Source organism: Marmota marmota, unplaced genomic scaffold, assembly GCF_001458135.2.
Source record: "Marmota marmota marmota unplaced genomic scaffold, marMar, whole genome shotgun sequence".
Taxonomy (NCBI): domain Eukaryota; kingdom Metazoa; phylum Chordata; class Mammalia; order Rodentia; family Sciuridae; genus Marmota; species Marmota marmota.
This window is the reverse complement of record NW_026000057.1, coordinates 3,775,083-3,783,840: the sequence shown is the minus strand read 5'-3', so window position 1 is coordinate 3,783,840 and position 8,758 is coordinate 3,775,083. Positions and strand designations below refer to the sequence as shown.

Sequence of the window (8,758 nt, the reverse complement as noted above, 5' to 3'; positions counted from 1 at the left end):
TCATTTGCTTTGCTGTGTAGAAGCTTTTCAACTTAATGGCATCCCGCTTATTGATTCTTGTTTTTATTACTTGAGCTTTAGGGATTTTTTAAGGAAGTTGGTGCTTGCACCAATATGACCCTCTGGTTTTTTCTAGCAGTTGCAAAGTTTTTGGTGTAATTCCTAAATCTTTAATCCATTTTGATTTGAATTTTGTGAGGGTGAGAGATAGGGATCTGTTTTCACTTTTTTTTAAGTTGATATCCAATTTTCCCAGCACCGTTTATTAAAAAGGCTGGGGTTTTTTCCAACATATATTTTTGGCGTCTTTGTCAGGCATCAGATGGCTATAAGTATGTGGGTTTGTCTCTGTGTCTTCTGTTCTACCATTGGTCTTCATGTCTATTTTGATGCCAATATCATGCTGGATTTTAAAAAAATTTTTTTTACTATAGATCTACAGTTTAATTTCAGACCACATATTATGATACCTCCTGCATTGCTCTTCTTGCTCAGGATTTCTTTGGCTATTCTTAGTCTCTTATTCTTCCAAACTAATTTTAGGACTGTTTTCTAGTTCTTTGAAGAATGACATTGATATTTTTATGGGAATTGTATTAAATCTGTATGTTGCTTTTGGTAGTATGACCATTTTGACAATATTAATTCTGCTTATCCAAGAACATGCGAGTTCTTTTCATCTTCTAAGGTCTTCGATTTCCTTCTTCAGTGTTGTATAATTTTCATTGTAAAGATCATCCACCTCCTTGGTTAGACTAATTCTCAAGTATTTTACTTTGTTTTTAGGTTATATAAATGAGACGGTTTTCCTGATTTCTTCTTCAGCAGAATCACTGTTAGAATATAGGTAAGCTATTGATTTATGGGTGTTGATCTTGTATCCTGCTACTTTGCTGAATTCATCTGTCAGCTCTTGAAGTCTTCCAGTGGAGTTTTTGAGGTCTTATAAGATATAAGATAATGTAATTAGCAAACAGTTTTACTTCTTCTTTTCCTATTTCTATCACTTTAGTTTTCTTCTCTTGCCTGATTGCTCTGGCTAGAGCTTTGAGAACTAGATTGAATAGAAGTGGTAAGAGTGGACATTCTTGTCTTGTTTATGATTTTAGAGGAAATGCTTTTAATTTTTCTTTGTTTAATATGATATTGATTTGTGGTTTGTGGTATATAGACTTTAAAATATTGAGGTAAATACCTCTATTCCTAGTTTCTCCAGCATTTTTAACTTGAATGGGTATTGAATTTTATCAAAGTTTTTTTTCTGTATTTGAGATAATCATATGATTCTTGTCCTTAATTTGATTTATATGATGAATTAAATTTATTGATTTTGTGCATGTTGGACCAATTTTTCAACCATAGAATGAAACCAGCTTGATTATGGTGCATTGTTTTCATGATGTGTTTCTGAATGCAGTTTACTGAAATAGTATTAAGGATTCTTGCCTATATGTTCATGTATTTGAGGGTGTTCTCTCTCTTTCAAGTTCATGAAATAATTTAAGAAAGACCAGTGTTAGTTCTTTAAGGGTCTGGTAGAACCAAGCTGAGAATCCATCTGGTCCTGGGATTTTCTTTGTTGCAAGACTTTCAACTGATGTTTCAGTTTTATTACTTGATATTGACCATTTTAGGTTTTCTATATTTCCCAGTTCCATTTGTAGCCCAGGGAGTTTTTTAGTTATAACATTCTTGCTTGTCTTTGAATGCTAATATGAAAAAATAATTTTAAAATATGTTACATGGTTATTCTGATTTAACTGTAGAATACGGGTTGGTGAATTCAAAGTTAATTATAAAAATAACTTATTGCTATTTCACATGAATTAAACTGTGTATCAATATGCCTGATTTCAGCTCCAATCAGAGCTGAATGGTGGTAATGTCCTCTGGCTTATCATTCTCTCATTTAGTAAAACTAAATGATGCATCATATATCTTGCTGATTCAGAAATTCAGTGGTTTGTTTTTTTTTTTTTTAGTAAACTACTAATTGAAAATTTCTTTTTGGTTTTTAAATCAATTTTCACTTAAGCTTTGAGAACATAATACAATGTTTTGATAGTAAGAATTTTACCCTGTATTTGAAATAAGAGGGAAAAAATGCTATCCTGGCATTAAATCAAATGAGTGTTGTCAAAAAGAATGTTTGTGAAAGATTTGCATAGATAACCTCAACACTTACAGATATTTATCATGCTGGAGTTAAAAAAACTATACAACTTAAGTATAATATACAACTTCATCAAATGTAAACTTACTTTATGAAAGTAAATTATCCAAATTGTAGACAATTTGTAATATGTTGAATGTAGAGATAATTCTGTTCGTTTATATCCATGACCAAGAGTACATAATGGAGGCAAACTTTCAAAAATGAAAGACAAATGAACCAACTTCCAGAGTCATCCAGTACATTACTGTAATCATTTAAGAATCACATCATTAATAGCTTCCTTGTTTATCCCGAAGCATACTGTACATACCTTGACCTGCATGTATGGTCTAGTTCCTGATAAACATTGTAATTGGAGCTTTTGTTGTAAAATGTTTTCCCAGTGCCTGGTGTAGGATTCATTTTATTTTTGCCATTTAATTAGACTGGAACCCTCAAAATGACCATCAATAAGCAATGGCTACATTTAATGTCTTTGGAAGATGACAGACAGACAGATAGACACATGCAAAAATAATCAAGTGAACAACTGTTATTTTTTTTTCAAATTTGGGCCTTGCTATCAGGACACAGTACACATCAATAAACAAATACTGACAAGCAAAGTTTAGCCAATATTTTAAGATAGCCAAAATTTTACTACCTCGTCCTTTTAAAATTTTGATTATGAGGCAGAATCACAAAGTGTATAAGAAAGATTATTGCTTAAAGAAGGTAATCTTAATTAAAGTGGGTTAAGTTCATACACCATAAAAATATATGCTACCATAATGAAGTTTTATGTTTACGTTAAGAGAATTTACCTCTTGGAATTCAGAGTGATGGTGGCCACCCAATCTTTAGATTTTGCACACAGACATTGATAGACTTCTGCATCTGGACCTCTGACCAACTGATTTTAACTACACTCTTCACCACCTCAGGTTGGACTTTATCATTTTTAGTGTCATTCAATTTTCCGGATGCTCAACTGGAGATGCAGGAATCAACAGGTAGGTACACTGTAAGAGACACTGGCAAATTAGCTAAGGTACTTCTTGTCATTTTTGAATATAAACAGCAGTCCACTTATTTATACAAATACTTACAACACTTCTCATGTGCCCATCACATATATACCCAGCACTTGCTATTTGGATATAGCTCTATACAAGGCATATATTTTCCTCAAGGAAGTTGTTGTATAGCAAGCAATATACACATACATTTATCTAGAATAACCAAATAATAAGACTTTCTGCACTTGTGGAAGATTTTTTCAACTCCCTTTTCACATAACAATTTGGAAACATGCCTTGAAGTGTTCAGCATTTACTAACTGATACTAACCAGAGATAAGAAATTCTATCTTTGGGATTCAGTATAAAAACTATGCCAGGCATTTGCCATGAAGATCTGACCATCTAACAGCTAACATTAAAACTTCTTCAAGTAGTACAGGCATTTTTTAAAGGCATGCATGAGTAAAAATATAGGAAACACCAAATACCGTAAAAGGGAATTTAGTGACTGTGCTGGTGAGTCAATTGAGAAGAGAAACATGGATATAAAAAAGTTTTACTGTATTAAAGACCAAAATTTAGAATACTAAGACAGTTAATTTTTTATCATATAATTATATATATTTTTTTCAAAATTATATCAAAAAATAGTTTTTCCCAAGTTGGAATTAACTGATGGTTAATATTATTTCCTTAGTTGGTTAACTATTGCCCATTCCCTGAGGAAAGAAGACAGGCAACTCTCTTCAATCAATTTCTCAACACAGTGGAATGGAATAAGTATCAGATTTACTTCCTCATCTTAAATAAGTATAAAACTGGACTATAAATATAATTATATTTATGTATAATATATAACTACAAAGATAGCAAATATAATTAGTACAAAAGAACATTAACATTCCTATAAAATTATATATACACACACATATGTATGTGTGTATATGTATATACATATTTTTTTTCAAGAAGTAGAAGACAGCATGAACATAATGAGAAGAGGAATTTAAAAGATAGAACAAGACCCAAGTGGAACTTTTAGGGATGAACTATATAATACCCAAGGCAAAAACTACAGGGAATTAAGTTAACACTAAATTAGACAATGCAGAAAAAAAAATAGTGAACTGAAAGACCTCATGATAATAATGATTCAAATAGAATACACAGAGAAAAAGACAGGGAAAACATGAATAGAACATCAGTAAACTGTAGAACAAAGTCAAGCTGTCTAACCTATTTAAAATTGGGCTCCCAGAAAATGTAAGTTGGGGAAGCAACAGAAAAATTATCTGAAAAAATAATAGCCACAATCCTCTAAACTTGATGAAAACTATAAACCACAGATCCAAGAAGCAACACAAACCCTAAGCAGAAAAAAAGAAGGAATTCACACAAAGGCAAGATATAATAAAAATATTGGAAACCAGTAATGAAGAGTAAATCTTAAATGCTGCCACAGAGAACAAGAATATTATTGATAGATGAATAAAGATGCATTGGTCACCTTAGGTTGCCATAACCAAAATAAATAAATAAATAAATAAATAAATAAAATTAAAAATCCTGGGTGGTTTAGACAAGAGTTCTGGAGACCGGAAGTCTGAGATCAGGGAGTCTGCATGGAGGAGTTCTGAAGAGGGACTACTTCCTGATTTATAGGTGGATGCCTTCTATCTGTGCTCTCACATAACTTTTTCTTGGTATATGTACAAGGGATGTGGGGGCAGGGAGAGTTCTTTCTCTTCTTATAAGACCATCAATTCTACACAATAATGACCACACCTTTATGAGCTCATTTAACTTTAATTACCTCTAAAAGCCCTACCCGCAAATAGTCACATTGGGTGTTTGCATTATATCATATAATTGGGGGGGTATAATTTGATCCATAGCTAAAGACAAGAATAATAGTAGTCATCTCATAAAAACAATGTAACCCAGAAAATGGTGGAGTGATATGTTTGAAAAGACTTCATGTAATATAAGTCCAGGAGATTTTTTTAAATCATCAGACTAATACACAAGAAATGGAAAAGAAAATTGTTTAGGCTAAAGGAATAAAAGAATTCTAGTTGGAAATTTGGATTTTAATAATGAATGAGACACACATGATGTGGTAAAAATGTAGACAAATATGTTTCCTCTTAGTATCAAATCTTGCTAAAAGGTAATTTACAGCCAGGTAAGTAGTGGCCCACACCTATAATCATAGGAGGCTAGAGAGGCCAAGGCAGAAGGATCACAAGTTCAAACCCAGCCTCAGCACCTTAGTGAGGCCCTAAGTAAGTTAGTGAGACCCTGTCTCAAAATAAAAAATGAAAAGGGCAGGAAATATGGCTCAGTATTTAAGTACCTCCAGGATCAACCCCTGGTACCAAAAAGAAAAAAAGTAATTTACAATTAAAATTAATGAAGTATTATGAGGTTTATAACATGTAAAAGTGAAATGTATGATAAGAGTAGCTCAAAGGTTGGGTGAGAAATGGACATATACTGTTCTTAAACTCTTTATAAAATGTGTATATTATGCAGAACAAGAATACCATCAAATTCCATGTCTGATAGGGACCTGTTCTTCTATGAGTCCTCACATTGAAGAAAGGAGAAAGAGGCTCCCTCAAGCCTCCTTTATATGGGTACTGATTCTTTTTATGAGGGTTCTGCCCTCATGATCTAATCATTTCCCAAAGTGCCGCAGTCCGGCTGCAGCAAAATAACCGGGGGGTGACGAATAACTTGTGTACGTTGATACAGCAGGAGTAGGAGCCGTTTATTGCAGGACAGGAGCAGTATTTATACATTCCACACAGCTTATCTAATTAGCATAAACTAGATACATCAGTCAACCAATCAGGAATCTCTACACTTAATGGCTCGGTTTTGTTACTTCTCAAACCACTCCCTCTGACATTTTGCCAGGCACCATCCAGACTTGTTTACGAACTCTAACATTCCCCTGGCAAAATGCCAGGTGTTATTTTGACTTGTTTACAGACTCTAACACCAAAGGCCTTCCCTTTTAATAAAATTAAAATATTTGATCCTTCAAAAGACAGTGTTAAGAAAATGGAAAGGCAAGTCACAGACTGTGAGAACATTGTTTGCAAAATATGTATCTGGTAAAAAACTTGTATCCAGAATACATAAAGAACTCATAGCTCAATAGTAAAACAATCCTATTTTTCAAATGGGAAAAATAACTTTGGAGGTTGGGTTTCAACATATGAGTTTTGGGGGGACACAGGTATTCAGACCATAGCAACATATGTCTAATAAATTTTAAAGTATATAAAACAAAACCTGATAGAACTGAAAGGAGAAAAAATTTCAGTTATGTTGGAGATTTCAATATCCTTTAGTCAATAATTGATAGTGAATTATTCTTTCAGCTTCAAAAAAGCTAAATAAATTTTAACGGAATACTCTTGTCTTTCATTAGCTCTTTGTACAAGAAACAACACCAAGTCTCATCTCTCTTACAGAATTTAGAGATGCTAAGGAGCATCAGAAGAAAAAGGAAAAATGGTCCCACTGAAAAGAGAAAATCAAGGGACAGGTGAGTACTATAGCTTTGGGTAATTAGAGGTTGTCAGTCTGATTTCATATTAAAAACTTGGTTCAAATATTTTTAGAGGAATAATGGTTTAAAGATTCTAAGCATCATGAGGAAGTATGCGTGTGGTGTCTTATTATTTCTTCTGTGATCCCCACAGTACACATCATACATCAGGTAAGATACAGTGTAATGATTACTCAAAAATGATAAAAGTAATGAATTCATTGGCTAGAGCCACCATAAAAAATTACTACCAGCCTGGTGGTTTAAAAGAATGGACATTTGTTCTCTCACAGAGGTGGGGGCTAGAAATCTGAAATCAAGGTGTCATCAGGGTCTTGCTCCCTCTGGAGACGCTGGGAAAGAGTCCTCTCTTGCCTCCTCCACCTTCCAGGGCCAGTGTTCCTTAGCTTATGTTCCAAACTTCACACTCTGCCTGTCTTCACATGATCCTCTCTTACCTCTCTCTCATCATAAGGACACTTGTCATTGAATTTAGGACTCACTTGGATTATCCAGAATGATCTCATTTCAAAATTCTTAATTTAATTACATCTGCAAAGACCCTACCCCAACCGCAAATAAGTTCACATTCACAGGGTCTAGGTGTTAGAATAGAGACATATATTTGAGGAGAACAACATTTAACTCACTACAAGTCATTCTCTATAAGGGTTTTCTGTTTTTTAGGGTTAAGTGAGATGGCTTTTCTAAAGCACTGGTCCTATAATACTTTTTTTAGTTCAGGATGCTTTAAGGTATATCATTTTCATTAATTTTTATGATAACCTTGCAAAATGGACATGGCATATCCATTTTACAAATTGAGAACCAGAAACTTAAGAGTTTAAACATTAATAGTGGTTAAAAATATTAAAAACTGAAATTGAGAAGACAAAGCCATTTCTAACAATTGAAAAACTATGAAATACTGAAGTACAAACTTAACAGAACATTTCCAAGACTGCTACATTAACAGTTACAGAATATTAATGAGACCTAATTCAATAGAGATATAAACAATGCTTATGGGGTCTGAAGGCTCTGTATTGTTAAGATGTCATTTCTTCCCAAATTCGTTTAAAAACTGAAAGCAATCCCAGTTTACATCCCAACAGGTTTTTCTGTAGCAATTGCTGGCCTAACTAAAATTATACAAAAGTGCCAAACAACTGTAAATAAGTAGGACAAAATTGGAGGACTCATACTGAGTGTTATAGCAGCTTTAATAATCAGAGAATGTGCACTGACATAAAGATAGACATGTTACTCTACGAAACAGTAGACTATGAGTTGTGAAATGAGTTAAGTGGCAATTGATTTTTTCCAAAAGTGTCAATGGAATCCTTTCCTTTTTTTTTTTAAGTTGTTGATAGACCTTTATTTTATTTATTTGTATGTGGTGCTGAGAATCGAACCCAGTGCCTCACTTGTGCCAAGTAAGTGCGCTACCGCTGAGCCCCAGCCCTCAAATTTCCTTTTTTTTTTTTTAACTGACAATACTGGGCTAGGGCTGTGGCTCAGTAGCAGAGCACTGGCCTAGCACATGTTGAGGCACCAGTCTCACTCCTTAGCACTGCATTAAAAAAATAAAATAAAAGCATGCTGTCCATCTACAACTACCAAAAAAAAAAAATGTAACTGACAATACTAACTATTGGTGAGAATGGATAGCAACTAGAATTTCCTTACATTGTTGGTAGATATGCAAAATGGCATAGGCACTTTGGAAAATAACTTGACAATGTCTTCTAAAGTTAAAATATACTCTTGCCAGGTAACCTCACGGATTTATTTCTGGGCATTGCACAAGAAAAATTAAAATGTATATTCACATAAAGACTTATATGCAGGGGATTTGGTTGTAGCTCAGTGGTAGAGCGCTTGCTTAGCATGTGTGAGGCACTGGGTTTGATCCTCAGCACCAACTAAAAATAAATAAAATAGGGATGGGGATGTGGCTCAAGTGGTAGCATGCTCACCTGGCATGTGTGCGGCCCGGTTTCAATCCTCAGCACCACA

The 8,758-nt window shown here is 33.8% G+C and overlaps 1 long non-coding RNA gene across 1 annotated transcript; it reads left to right on the top strand.

The window, feature by feature from the left end:
- The first annotated feature begins 735 nt into the window (after window positions 1–735).
- LOC125619818 lies at window positions 736–7,488 on the top strand. Its single transcript, XR_007351421.1, has 4 exons — window positions 736–847; window positions 3,100–3,168; window positions 3,875–3,957; window positions 6,663–7,488. It is a non-coding gene; the product is annotated as an uncharacterized LOC125619818 (long non-coding RNA).
- The last annotated feature ends 1,270 nt before the right edge of the window (window positions 7,489–8,758 follow it).